The sequence below is a fragment of the Erinaceus europaeus genome, chromosome 10 (assembly GCF_950295315.1).
Source record: "Erinaceus europaeus chromosome 10, mEriEur2.1, whole genome shotgun sequence".
Lineage (NCBI taxonomy): Eukaryota > Metazoa > Chordata > Mammalia > Eulipotyphla > Erinaceidae > Erinaceus > Erinaceus europaeus.
Window position 1 is genome coordinate 60,348,035 of NC_080171.1, and position 15,775 is coordinate 60,363,809.

The window sequence follows — 15,775 nt, forward strand, 5'->3', positions numbered from 1 at the left end:
ACAGACAGCTAGGCGTGTGCCATACTATGTGGGCTTTTCTACATGACTGCTTTGGTAAGTTTTAACCACATATTAGCTCTGTTTCTTTTTTTCTTCTTTCAGTCCCATTTTATTTCAAATTCCTCAATTTTAGGAGGGATTTTTCCCAAAAGAGGTGCATGTAATGACCTACAAAAGTGGTGATTCACTGATTCAATGACAGGCTTCAATGACACATTATAAATAACAAGATGAGATAAACAAACCACCTTGATTTCAATCATGCTAATTATTATTTTAAGTTTCTTCATTATAGAGCATCCACTTTAGTATTCTGCAATCATTGAATCATTGTCATTGTAATTGACTCTCTTGATGTCTGTGGTTCCCTCATTGTCTCCAGCCCTGTGTGTGGAGTGTACGCACATGAACACACACATAGATGTTCATATACATACATACATACATGCATAGTACCAAACATTAGGCAAGCTTGCCTCTCGTAAGATTGGAGCATCGCAGCCAGAAGTCAGTAACAGATAGACATACACAATATACATATACCTTGTAGAAAATATAGTACACAACGTACTTAGGTACGTTTTCATTTGCAAATCTAGTGAAACCCATTGTTTAACTTTGTGATAATCACTGTTACAAATGTCAAGCCCTTAATTTTGTAAACAGGTCCAAGGTATACAGCCAACATTATTCCACTGTGGTGACCAAGTCATGTAGGCATTATGACATTAGAAAGTAAGATTCCTAATCTGAGGCAAATACTTGCAAATACTGTTTGCAAGTCTGAATATCTAAAAAAAAGAAAAAAACTGGTATCTCTCACACATTCAAACTGTTTGACTTTGGATGCTAAAGTCTTTCTAAAATGCAAAATCAATAAAATGAAACCCTTAAAAACAGTGGACTTAACTTTAATTTGGCTTTGTATGTCAATATGAGTATGTGACAGTTCCAATGATTTTTTAAAAATTATTTTAGCCAAGAGATATAACTCACTTCTCCAAAATACAGTTGCTATTTACCATATATGTTAAATGTCTCTCAAAGTTCTATTGTATATAGACGTATAATGACTTACATATTAGAATTCCTTTCTAATTTTGGCAATGTTCAGCATTTTTTCTTTGATTGCATATTTTTTCACTTGCTTACTTGCTTGCTTGCTTTCCCATTCCACTTTTATGGTAGTGCTAGGGATTGAACCTGTGACCTAGGAGCATTAGAAAGCCATTATGCTGTCTCATTAGCCCTTAAGTATTTATTTAGATAGCTTTACTATTACCCTATGGAATTTGACACAATGGAAGAATTCCTGGGATTATTAATGTATTCCTATTTTTCAACTTCTTATCTTTTATGATTACACATACCCAAAAACAAGCTGCACATAGTATTAATACCTAACTTTGGAAATTACCATTTAAATCTCAAAAGTATTCATAAGTGAATAACAGGGAAAAAAAACTAAAGATACTTCATAGACAAAGTGGCTTAAATAATAGACTTTGCATTTTAAAAAGGAGACATAGAAATGAATGCTTGTGTAAGTTCCCTCAAAAGTCAAATTTTTCTGCATAACAAAGTAAAATCTCTTTTAAGTTTTAAAGTCCCCCACCAATAGAATTATGCAAGTAAAGCCATGGTAAATATTTGCCTAAGGAATTTTAGAGCTCACTTCCTATTGTTGGGACTACACTTTTTAAAAATCTGTACTTACCAGCATAGAGTCTAGACTAATTTTACCAGTTCATTTCTGCATTTCCATATTTTTTTGAAAAATGGAGGTATTCAGGATTGAACCTCATTCTGTGAGATCTAGTGTTTATACTTAATGAGGATGCCCCATACAATTTGAGTTTTGGGGCATAAACATGAAAAATAAACCAAGTTTTAAAAAATTCTGAATTAGCTAAAGACTAATCAATGAATCAGTTATAGTATTGAATAAAATTATATAACTATGGGGTCAGGGCAGTGCATAGTGTGTTAAGCACACACAGTGACAAGCACAAGGACCTACGTAAGAATTCCGGTTCGAGCCCCTGGCTCCCCACCTGCTGGGGGTTGCTTCACAAGCGGTGAAGCAGTTCTGCAGGTGTGTCTAGCTTTCTCTCCTCCTCTCTGCCTTCCCTTCCTCTCTTGATTTCTCTCTGTCCTAACCAACAACAACAGCAATAACAACAATAATAATAGCAACAATAACAAGGGCAATAAAAGGAAAAAATACCCTCCAGGAGCAGTGGATTCACAGTGCAGGCACCAAGTGATAACCCTGGAGGCAAAAAAATATATATATAACTGTATACATATGCCTTTCTGCCTTAAGAAAATGACAGCTTTGGTTTTGTTTTTATTTGTTTTGGGAGAGCCAGAGTATTGTGCCTGCTCAAGTTCACCATTTTTGGGCCACTTTTGCACCCAGATAGTAAAACAGGGAGGTAGATAATGGAGGGGCACCCTGGTGGTATGTATGGCTTCCCCTAATGGGCTGTCAGTGGCTCAAACTCATGCTGAACACATGCCAACACACACACTATCCACTGAGCTATCTTTTCAGCCCTGAATTTTTTGCCCTAACAAAATTTTTATGTTTAAACTTTATATAAGTCAAAAATAGCATATTTGAAGTGCCATTACAATAAATTTCAAAACACATTTCTAAGGTTGTTCCTAAAGCAGTGGAAGGTCAGTATAAGGAGAACAGATGTTTTCAAAATGTACTAAGTGAAGATTTGTGTATCAGGGTGTCAGGTTGCGTCGCAGGGGAGAGAGAAGAGACTAGGAATTTGTGGCAGTGTGGGAACGCAAATCTTTATTCACACGGATGCCTCAGAATTGGGTAAGAGCACAGCGGTTCAGGCCATGTGGAGCTACCAAAATGACCGCCTCCCGCTATGTGTAGCAGCCCTTCTCCAGGTCTGTTCAAAAAAGGGGCAAACCTGGAACAGCAGCGGGCTTTATAGGGTAATAACTGGAAGTGGCAAATTGGGACGGGATTGGCTAGGAAAGGGGGTGGAGAGAGGCAAAAGGCATGCTGGGCAGGTGGAAGCATCCTAGCAACTGTTGCAATGGTTTTAACTAAGCTAGCAATACCCTGAGGGGATAATGTGGTGGATATCTATAAATAAAACTTGCATAGAAATATAATGGTTTGTGGTCCGGGAGATGGTGCACTGGGTAGGGCACTGGACTTTCAAGCTTGAGGTCCTGAGTTCAATCCCCAGCAGCACATGTGCCAGGCTGGTGTCTGGTTCTTTTTCTCTCTCTCTCTCTCTCCTATCATTTCTCATGAATAAATAAATAAAATAAAATAAAAAATAAAAGAAATATAATGGTTTGTGGGCCCTGACAATGTTCGACCACATCTGCGTAATTACCCAACATCAGATGTGCAGATCTCCAGATTTAATAAAACGTTATAAACAAAATAATGTCATAAATGTTTAGCCAAATGTATCATGACTTTTATTATGTGCTTTCTGGGGTATATATGGAAAAATTAGTTTAAAATAATAAAAACTTTTCATATAATTTGTTCAATTCCCTCAACTTTCTTTACCTTTGCTTTACCTTTAGCTTAGAAAATCAAAGAGAACATTTTTATTATATCTGTGATTTATTTACCTGTACTTTTAGTCTTCCTATATGCACAAGTAAGAGGCAATGAGATTATTGCTTGGAAAATCCAATTCAGTCTTTAAAATATTTGAAACAGTGAACAGGAAGAGTCACTATCTATAATATCACATTAGAGCATTGCTCAGAAAGAAGAAAATCTGAGAGTTCTGCTGAATAACCAGTTATAAAGAAAGAAAGAAACCCTGAACATGAGAATTACTACTAGCTTTCAAATTCTGTTTAATATTCACTAAGGGTATTCCACAAATGTCAGGTCCTGCTCTTTAAACTTTTATTGTGCATCTGTGCATTTTTCTGCCCTTTAAAGCCCTTATTCACTAACTTTTCAAACCACTCGTGAAAATATTTCCAGTTTCCACTGAGAAAAATTGGGGGGAAATGGCATTTAATTAAATAATTGTTAGCTAAAGAATGTTTCACTTAGGAACAAAAGGATATTCTGAAGACTTTACTAAAGTGATAGATACGGAGTGTGCTGTGCTAGCAATCTGCATATAATGAAGTGGGGTATATAATGTTGTAAATTCATTTTTCAGAAATTCTTGTTTAAAATGTCTTCTTCCTGATTCTTAAATATATATGAAAGTAATTGTTGACTAAACAACCATAGTACATAAATAACATCGTGATGAATATATCAACTTTCTTATTTGTGTATGTACGAGCCTGAAGTTTTTTCAATTCTCTTATGAAAATGAATATGTTTAATTATGAGACATTTATCAAGTTTAGCAATGCAGTAAAATGTACAAATCAGAGGCCTGATGCTTTACCTAAGGGAATTGGTATCTTCATGAAGAAATTAGAAACACATACACACACACACACACACACACACACACACACACACAGATTTTATAGTATGAAAGAAACATAGTGTCATGTGAGAACTGAGAAAAAAAAAAACACTAGTAGTTTGGCATTCTTTTATCAAATACCTAGCTAAAAGAGGGAAAAACAGAGAGATTTGATTTAAGAAAACTTCTCTGAAATAACATCAGTAGTATATCTATCATTGCCAGAGAGTGCCTGCTTATACAGACAAAGGAGTTTTACAAAGAGTTTTACAAAGAACTTTTACAAAGTTTCATCTTTTTCTGCTGAAATATTTTATACCTGAAGAGAGTGATTAGCCACATGAAATATCATGCATCGAAAATTTCTCCTGTGGAATTCCTTAAAACACCTGTGAGACTGAAGATTTAGTGAAGAAAATAATATTAAAAAAGACAAGTGGGAGTCAGGCTATAGAGCAGCAGGTTAAGCGTAGGTGGTGCAAAGCACAAGGACCGGCATAAGGATCCCAGTTCGAACCCCGGCTCCCCACCTGCAGGGGAGTCACTTCACAGGCGGTGAAGCAGGTCTGCAAGTGTCTATCTTTCTCTCCTCCTCTCTGTCTTCCCCTCCTCTCTCCATTTCTCTCTGTCCTATCCAACAACTACAACAACAATAATAACTACAACAATAAAACAACAAGGGCAACAAAAGGGAATAAATAAATAAAATAAATATTAAAAAAAAGACAAGCTAGTCATTTGCTTACCACTCTGAAATGACTCATTTTTTCCTGTTACATTTTTTTTTATTGATTTAATAATGATCAACAAGACAAGATAAGAGGGGTACAATTCCTACCACCAGACTTCTGTTTCGCATCCCCTCCACTGGACACTTTCCTGTTCTTTATCTCTCTGGGAGTATGGACCCAGGATCATTATAGGGTACAGAGGATAGAAGGTCTGGCTTCTGTAATTACATTGCTGCTCGACATGGGTGTTGGCAGGTCGATCCATGTCCCCAGCCTGTTTCTATCTTTCCCTACTGGGGCAGGAGGTTCCCGAGTACATTGGTGAGGTCATCTGCCCAGGGTTGAAGTAAGGTTGGCCTCATGGTAGCATCTGCGATTTGGTGACTAAAAAGCATTAAGACATAAAGCAGAACAAACTGTTTAATCATCAGGAACCTAAAGTTAGGAATATAGCAAATGAGATTTGTGGTCTACATTCTGGAAAAAGTTAGTAGGTCTATTTTAGGTATATTCTCAGGAGTCCATGACTACTAATTTTTGCCTGAGCTGGACAGCTAACATGTAGGTGGGCTAAAGCTATTGTCTGAGGAGATGGTGCCAGAGTTGGAAATAGGACTAGACAGCTGAATCAGGGCAGAAAGTAGCTCACAAATGTGGGAAAAGTACATAAATACCACTAACTGTAAACCCCATAGATTTAATCTGGGGCCCATATTCAGCCCAGAAGCCTGGGTAACCTCTGTATTCCTGTAGGTCTGAGTTCACATTCTGTGGTTATAGTTAGGAACATTCTGGGCTGCACTCATTGCAGGACCAGTCTTCTTTGAGTGCAAGAGTATGTTGACCTTCATTCCCTTTAAGAATGGGGCATTCCCTACCATTGTGGTTCTATATTGAGGGCAAGGTCCTGTAGGGTCCCACAAAGGGGAACACTATATTGTTCCTATTGGAGATGACCAGTGACAGTGGAGAGGGATCTATTAGACATCTAGGCCCATCATGTCTGTGTTGGAATGCAAGGATTCCTTGATTATGGCCCCAGTGATGGGATGGCCTGATAGTGACCAAAAGAGCCTTCATTAAAGTGTGTTGAACTCTTGTCCTTATCCAGATTCTGTAGGCCAATTATACATGTGTTACTTCTTTTGAAATCATCCCATATGTCCATGTTGTTGTTTTCAGTGTCTCTCAATTTCTTTCTTGCTCTTGCTATCTCTCTCTTTTTTTAGCTCTTTTATCTCATTGTTTTTCTCTAATTTATCTTCTGTCTAGCTAATTCTGTTTCTGCTTCTGTTATTTTGCTCTCCTTCCCTTAGCTTCTTTCTTCAGTTCAGCTATTTTTTTTTAACCTTGTTTGGTTACAGTATTAGCATGTTCTGATAGTTGGCTTTTTAGCTCAGATATTCCAGCTTGCAGTTCTCTAATTACCTCAAGATAGTTTATGTTTTCTTTCAGGGTTTCATTGTTCATTTCTCTATTTCTGATAGTATTTTCCTCAAAATCTTTCCTCCCATGATTAATGCCTCAATTGATGTTTGGATATTTTCCTCATTTTTAGTTGCTTCTTGCTTACTTGGAATTTTTTCTGGGTTCATGTCCTGATTTATTGCTGTAGTTGATTTAACTGTTGTAGATTTAACGTGTGTGTGTGTGTGTGTGTGTGTGTGTGTGTGTGTTTTATAGTTTTGTGTCCTGAATATTGTCACTCCGCTATTGTTTATGTGAGGAAAAATAACAGCAAACCAAAGTCTTCTCACAAATGAAATCACAAATCTCAGAAAATACAACAACACCAACAAAAATGAAGATTAATGCAACTCACCCAAATCCAGTTAGCCAAGAAACCCCACCTCCACAGGGATGGGTGGGAGGAGGAGACAAAGCAAGAACATACAATTATAAAAATTATCTATTAAATATAAATTCAAGAGATAATGGGAAATAAGAGAAAATAAAGAGGAAGAGAGAGAGAAAAGAGAGAAACCACACCAAGCTACACTTCTTTCACAAAATAAATCACAAATAAGCACAAGTGAAAACAGCAGTAAAAGCAAAGATTTTTCAAATCAGAGAAAAGAGAGAGCAAAAAAAGTTTCTCCCACAATTGAAGCCATAATCAGTCACCAGTCAATGTAACAACAGCTAATTTTGGTCAAACTACTGAATTCTTTAACTCAAATATATAATATTTCAGACTAAAAATATGATATATTTACTCATGTGAATAATGCTTTGGCAGGAAAAAGGATGATAAATTTAAAATAATGTATAATATATATTTTTATACATATGGTATAAGTTCTTCAGCTTTTAGTTGATAAATGAGATTAACTTAATAAAAATAAGCTTTAATATTTAAGTCATATCTATATATGCCAACAACTTTGTTAGATGTTTCACTATGTTATTCTATATAATTCCCATAACAGCCCTGTGAAGTATGTATTTTTTTCTCATTTAAAGGTTTAATTTAAAAAGATTAAACAGAAAATATGTAGACATGATCAGTGTTTGATTTAATATTCATTTATTATTCCTCTGTTTCATAGTGAATAGACTTCATTTTAACCTTGACTTTCAGTCTATTCTTGTGATTCCATCAAATGAAATATTAGTGAACTGAAGAAAATATAGACTTAGTTATATTTTACCCCTTGACTTTTTCTCTTATACTTCTGTCTCATTGTAATGAGAAAGTTTTTAAACCCTCCAGATAAACCTATAGCTTACCTAAAGATTATGCTAGGAAAACACTAAATACTGTATGATACAGAGACTTTGTGTTAAATTTTTAGGCAGCAAATTCTGAGCAGTGCAAAAATTGATTATGAGCTGACACTATCATGCAAAACATAGACAAAACTAAAATGTGAATTATTAACTTTATAGACTCATGGAAAGCTGGACAACTAATCCATTTTATATAGCTGTGAGATTATTAAGTTAACTTTTAGCTACTTAAAAAGCAGAAAATGAAAATTTGATATTGTTGATTTGTGAGTTTATTTCTTTTTAAAATTTTTATTAATGATTTAATATTAATTAACAAAAGTATAAGAGAGAAAGAGAGATCACAAAAGCTTCTCAAAGAACAAGGTAACGTAACAGATCATTTACTGTATGACTTGACAAAGGAAGCATTTCAGGTGAATTGAGTGACTTTAACAAAATGATTTTAATATGTCTCCAAAATTGTGACTAAACTGTAAACTGGTTTATTTCTGATTATTATCCCTGTCTTCACTTCATTTAGGGTATTTACTTTAAAAGTTTAAAAATGTTACTTTATTATTTCTCTCTCTTTTGTTCCCAGAACTGGGACTTCATTCATGTATAATTTGACAGTTCATGTGATGATTTGTTTCATTCTTGCATATATGTACTTAGAGAGAAAGAGAGGAAGAGAGGGGGGGCAGACAGAGAGTGCTAGAGAAATATCAAAGTATGGAGTTTCCTAGTGTCATAATATTCCCACTTTGTGTCAGAGCTTTAACCAGGGCTCTAATATATATACAGCAATTTCCCTGTGTGGTGAAATACCTCACAGTCCAAGGAAATGTTTGATTGAAGTCTTTTCCTGCCCCCTTGAGAAGTAAATAGCCCCTATTCAGTTTTACAACTTAGATATGTCCTTAAAAATTGGGGAGTGGGGGCCAGATAGTGGTGCACCTGGTTGAGCTCATATGTTAAATATGCAAGGACCTGACTTCAAGACCTTGGTCCTCAACTGCAGGGAGAAAGCTTTACAAGTGGTGAACCAGTGCTGCAGGTATCTATCTCCCTTTCCCTCTCAATTTCTGTCTGTCTCCATCAAATAAATAAACATAATAATAATAATAGAATAATAAAATAAATAAAAATAAAATTGGAGAACCAACTTTTCAAAGGTAATCAAGGAAAATATTACTTCTATATGCTAGTCTCTGTGGGAGAGCAAAGTTTGAATTTTCAATGGAAAGTAAATTAGCAAATTAGCAAAAAACAAAAAACCTGCAGACTAAAGAACTAGTTAACATTATGACACAAACATTATCTAGAGTCCTTTCTTAGTCTCAACTATTTTCCTACTTACTTCACTCACCCTAGCATTTAACAAAAGTCCTGCCTATGGTTTCAGTCTTATGTTCAGTTTTTCCCCTCTATTGGAATCATTTTAAGTGGCTGTGCTTGTCTGTTTAACTTTGTACAGTCAATTGAAAAAATCTCAAATAAAAGGGAATTACTCTGAGTAAGACTCAGAGAAAAAATGAAATTAAGTAGTTGACTGTGACATTCCTGTCTAAATTTTTAAAAGATGATTTATTCATTAGGTCTCTGGAGTTAAAAGAAGTCCTTGGGGGAAAGTAGTCATAATTCCATAACAATTCTCATATACCTCAGCTACTAATTTTAAAAATAGATAATTGGGGGGTTTGAACGTTGAGGTTCAGTCCCTGGCACCAACATAAGCAGAAGCTGCACAGTGATCTGTTGGGAGGGGGTGAGGGTATAAGCATTTTTTATAGTCTCTTAGAGAGATGAATTCTATCACATGCAGTTGACTGAAATTAAATACAGATTAACTCACATTTCAGAAGAGATATACTGGCAAAAGTGCCACCGATTGTCACCAAGGGGAGAAAACTTCAGTAGTGTGGTGTTTTTCCCCCTATCCTTCTGTTTCTGTCTCTATCTCTGTCTCTGCCCCTATCTGAAAAAAAAAAAAAAGAAAGAAAAGCCCACCTGGACTGGTGATGAAAAAACTAATAATAGCAATAACATTAATAGCCAAGGAGAAGGTTAAGAAGAAGAAAATCATAGAGTGAAGTCAAGAGATAGAACAATGGATTTTGCTCAACTGGTTTAGTCAAAGAATATTCCATATTCCTAGTGTAGGGAGTTCTACACATATTGGTTCAATAGATTCTCTGAGCTGTAATTGACTGGTACCTGTTGTTTGGCTCCCCCTCTTTTTTTCACACTGTGTAAAAACATTTATGGTAATTAGTCTATGTTTCACTATTGTATGTTGGGTACATGAGAAGGAAGGGTACAATTTATCCAGCTTCATATGCACTGCCTCTGGACTTTTGTATATCTTAAAAAGAATTCAGTGTATTTCATGTGAAGAAACAAGACTGTATATTTCTAACTGTAAGAAAGCCAACAGTTATGGCAGTTATACATATATCCCATTTCCATCTCTTGATTGTTAGGAGAGTATGATGTTTCATACATACAAATATTTATGGTAGGGGTTAGAAAGCATAATGTATGGTAGGGGTTAGAAAGCAAAGAGACTCTCAAGCCTAAGGCTCCAAAGTCCCAGGTTCAAACTCCCTCACCACCATTAGCCAGAGACGAGCAGTGCTCAGGTCAAATAAATAAATAAGTAAATAAAATTCCACATATAAATGTCTATGAAATTATGTGTGGAGTGTTTGAAGTGGGTGGATCACCTTCAGGTGACATCTATCTCTGAGATGGGCAGAGTAGTTTTTCAATATTTCACTGTTTTACTTAAGTATCTCTCAAAAGCACCTCAACTTCACAAACTTTAACTTTCACTCTTTATGCAAAAAAATTCACGAGAAAGATAGCAAACATGTAAATCTTTCTAATAAATAATTTAAATGCTATTCTACTTGCATGACAGCATATTTAACTAGGAAAAAATTACACATTAATTTGTAGGTCTAAATAGAGTTTTTTGAGAAATAATAATTTAATTGTACATAATGTTTTAGAAAAACTCAGTTAACTGCATATTTAAAGATATTTGTGTGAAAATGTGATTTTAATATTTTAGGTATGATTACCACAGTGAGTATAATAATTGAAAGAGTAAAGTATTTGTTTTTGTTTGTTTGTTTCAGATTTGTTGTTGTTGATGATAGAAACAGAGAAGCAGAGAGGTGGAGAGAGACAGTGAAAGATACCATAGCAGTGAGCCTTTCTTCAGTTCATGGAGTTAAGATCAAATCCGGATCATGCACATGATAAAGCAACAAACACTCCTATTGAGCTATTTCATCATATTAAGAGTAAGACATTTGAGGGGCCAGGCAGTGGCTCACCTAGTTAAGTGCACACATAATAGTGCACAAGGACCCAGGTTCAAGACCCTGGCTCTTAACCTGCAGGTGAAAAGTTTCATGAGTGGTGAAGCATGATTGTATCTGTCTCTCTATCTCTTTCCCTCTCTGTCACCTCACCTCTCAATTTCTTTCTGTCTCTATCCAATAATAAATAAATTAAATGATTTTTAAAGTGTAAAATTTTTGAAATGACATGCATCACTTATATCTGTGACCTGTTAAACACACATTTAACTTCCTTGAACATAAGTATAACTTTATATAAAGTAGGACTGATATTAAATATCTTACAGAGTTAGTGTGAAATTAATTACAAATTGTTTATGTAGCAAGGAAATATGGAGTTGGAATATTTAATGGGTCTTTGAGTTTAGGACACAAACTCAAATCAATTGACTTAATTTCCAGTTGTCTGTACATAGCACTGGCCAGTCAAATCAGAACAACTTCTATTTTCTAGTTGTCTCTAATGTTCACTATAGTGACTTGGACCATCAAATTATTAGGAAATCAAATTTTAGTTTTAAACAGCAAGTTATTTTAAAAACAAATAGGATTTAAATTCAGGAATACTTAAGTTATAGAATCAGAAGATTATTGGCACTTTATTAAAACCTTATGTACTTGAATATATCTCCAGTTTGTTCCCTTGTGATACTAGGGATTGAACATGGAACCTTTTGTTGCCTTAGACATAAAAGTCTGTTGCTCTGTCCATCATGGCACTTCTACTCTATCCATATATTATTTTTTCCTAAAAAAATCTTGCATTAAATTTTGATCAAACATTAAATTGAAACACTATGTGAAACTGTTATTAGATGTCTTTGAACTATCTGGTTATGTATGAATACAGAACTCAATTAATGCCTGAGGGAAGAAACTTACAAGGGAAAAGCTTTTATTGAAGCTGTAGTATTCAATGATGATTATTAGGATGACCCACTGAATTTCCTTTTCAAAATTCTTGCTTTACACTTTCAGGATAGTTTAAAAACATTTTTTCTAATAATTTAATACTAGGAAGAAATATGATTACTTTATACTATATGTTGTGTATTAAAAATAAACTGGCACTAGTTGTTTATTCTTTCTTTTTAACTCAAAGCTCTCATCAGATATCTCATTTACACATATTTTCTTTCTTTTCACAAGTTGCTTTTTTACTCTCTTGTTTGTGTTTTTTGATACACAGAAATTTTTACCCTATCATGGAATCCACTTTATCTAGTTTTTCTTGCATATGACTTTCTCTTACCTTCTCTCTCTCTTAATCACTGTATTATTTCTGAGTGTTTGTGTACCATATTTAAAGCGAAACTCAGAAATAATGATTAAATAAGACTGTGAAAAAATTACTATAGCTGAACTTAGAACTATGGGTAAATATATGATAGTTAAGAACATAAATAAGAGGTAGTATATAGATAGAATAAGCTCCAAGAGGCAAGATAAAAGACCTGGGGACAAAACATTCTCATGTTCCTAAGAAGGAAAATCAGTAAAGGCTGCTTTGAGATTTATTTATTTAACTCAAAATGTTTGTAACACTACACAGATCTTGCCTTTTAATTTACTTTTTTGAAGGACTTAAATCCTGACTTCTTTTTTATTAATGGCTTAATATTGAATTACAAAATTATGGAAAAATAGGGGTATAATAGCAAACTATTCCCACCTCCAGAGCTATGTGTCCCTCCCTATTCCTTGCATTGGAAACTGCAGTAGTTCTCCCAAGATCACAGATGTGGAATTACTATTATTTATATAACTATCTGTCTATATTTATATATGTTTGCCCATTTTTTTTCTATGGTCTTGTCTTCTCTTCCTTTCTAAGTCACATCTATACCTATTACTACTTTTGAATGTCCTTATTTTTTCCTCTTCTCTCTCTGGGTCCTGTTGGAATAGGAGTTCAGAGCCCTCTGGTTATCTTCCCCTAACAATTTCCCCCTCCAGGAGTATGAACCAAAATCCTTTTTGGGGGTACAGAAAATGGGTGTTCTGGCTTCTGTAATTGTTTCTCTGATGGACATGGCATTGGCATGTTAATTTTCCTATTTTTTTTCTCAGTAAATACATAGACTAACCATTGTTATATAGCAAAGAAAGAAGAGAGTCTGAATGTATAGTTTTCTAGAAGCAGAAAGCATGGTATTTCCTGACTTTTGGGTCAGCCTGCAGCTATTGCTGGGCAATAAATGTAACTGACTTTGGGAACAATAGGAAAAAAAACAAAGCAAAATAATACATTTCCAAAGATAAGATGCCATGTGGCTAGTTTGGATAGCCAGTGAATGTAGAGTAGAGAAGCAGTATACCACATAGGTTATTTCATTGGTGAGTGCTTCTTGAAAAGTGTTTGGAAGCAGTTAAGTAGATTTTTTCATCACGAAGTTGATATGATACTTGACATATAGGGTTGGTAGTACATTGGACACAGCTTTGGTGCTGCATTTTATCTCCATCTCTCTAACTCTGACTGAAAAAAAAAAAGACTGGTGAAGCTGCACATATACAAGGTTCCAAATTTACAACAATAAATAAATAAATACAATTTTAATCAAAATATAAGCTAAAAGGTGAATCATAGTATTTTATTCAATCTAAATGGACGTGAGGTCACTGTAAATACTAAGTTCCTCATAATAATTTTGCCAAGCTCTGGTTTCATATGACACCTTTCTCATGGATATATAAGGTTTTAATGTAAGAAAATAATGCCTACTATTGGCCCAAATGGCTATCATTAAGTAATTCAGTCTCTTGCCACTTTCAGGTTTGTATAGTCCCTACTTGAACAAGCTAAGACTTTCTCCCAATTGTTGAGGCCTTGATTGTCATTTGTTGTATCCAAGCCTATATTAGGTATACAGAGTCTGGCTTTGAATTAGGGGAAATATATTAACATAAATGTTTGTTAACATTATAATATGTGTTTAATTTACTTTGGCTATACTAAAATATTCAACTCGTATTTTGTAGCCAGTACATATGTAGGTTCTATTTCTTAAAACCTTTTAACAACTGTCTTCAATACTGTAGCAAAAATATTTGAATGAAACTACTGAGTTGTGTTTACTTAACAGAAATAAGGGATGCTGATATCTTACAGGGTTTAGCTGTATAGTAGATAGGTTGTTTTGGTCTGCCAGAAAATTATTCCTCACCAAGAATTACATTAACTTCATGTAAGTGTCAAAATTTCTGAGAAGCTGAAATGCAGAACCAAAGATAAATGCATGCAGGTAATTTATTCTTTATAGTCATGTTGGCGCCCAGGAGATTCTTAACAGTGTATATTCAAACACAATCAATGATGATACTGAAATCTTCCGTTAGCCTATACTGTTTCTTTTCCTCTGGCTTTTCCTTTCTGCTGTGAGGTGTACCTAGGTATTCAGCAAACAATTATAGATGACAAACTATTGTACTAGTTATGTCATGAGTAGCTAAAGAATATGCTGGTAGAGACATGAATAATGCTCGGAATTTTTACTCAATCGTCAACCGCAATATTACCATTAATTAATTCTAGAATTATACAGACATTAGCAAGGTACATAATTATGGTAGTAATTTTCTGTAATACTATAATGCCATATAGATGTCAGAATAGCTTATCCAGAGGAGAAAAGATAGAAGTCTCCATTATTCTGAACTTAATCATCAGTGAATGAATTACCTCGTTTACCTTGCAAAAGGATACCTTTAGAATTTAGTTAGAAAATAGTGTGTCATGTAGTACAGCAAAAGTTGCTATAAAATTATTTGATACTAAAATAGTCTCCTTGGGCTAATAAAACAGATAACCTGTACAGGAGCCTGCTTTATCACAGACCTGACATGACCCAGGTTCAGCCTAACTCCTACCACATTGAAGAAAGCTTTGGTGCTGTGGTATCATACCCTCTCACTCTTTGCCTCTCTGTCTGAAAATATTGACCCAGAGTGGCGAAGACACAACAACAACAACAACAAAAGTAAAAATAAAATATACTAGTTCACTTGGATAGTGTACTACTTTCCCATATGTAGGACTCAGATTCGAGCCTGGCCCCCATTGCATGAAAGGAAGCTTTGGTACTGTGAGCACTGATCTCTTACACTCTCTCCTTCTTTGCCTCTATCTAAAAGTAACAGGTATACATTGAATTTTAGGGAAAGGTGCGAGGCACTTTGCATAGAAAAATCTGCCATGACTTTTCTTGTAAGTAAGATAAATTATCCAAGAGATATAGATGAAGACAGAAGGAGAGAACATAAATCTGAACATACTATGTTTCATTTCATGTTCAAGCCCCTGACTTCCCACCTGCAAGGGGGAAGCTTCACAAGTGGTGAAGCAGGGCTGCAGGTGTCTCTCTGTCTCTTCCCTCTCAGTCCCCCTTCCCCTTTCAGCTTTTCTCTGTCTCTATTCAATAATAAATAAATTAAATTTAAAAAGAAAATATTAAAAAAATAAAAAATAAATGGAAACTTGAGACTATATGTTGTTTTAAAGGAATTCAAGGAATCAGTATTTAGC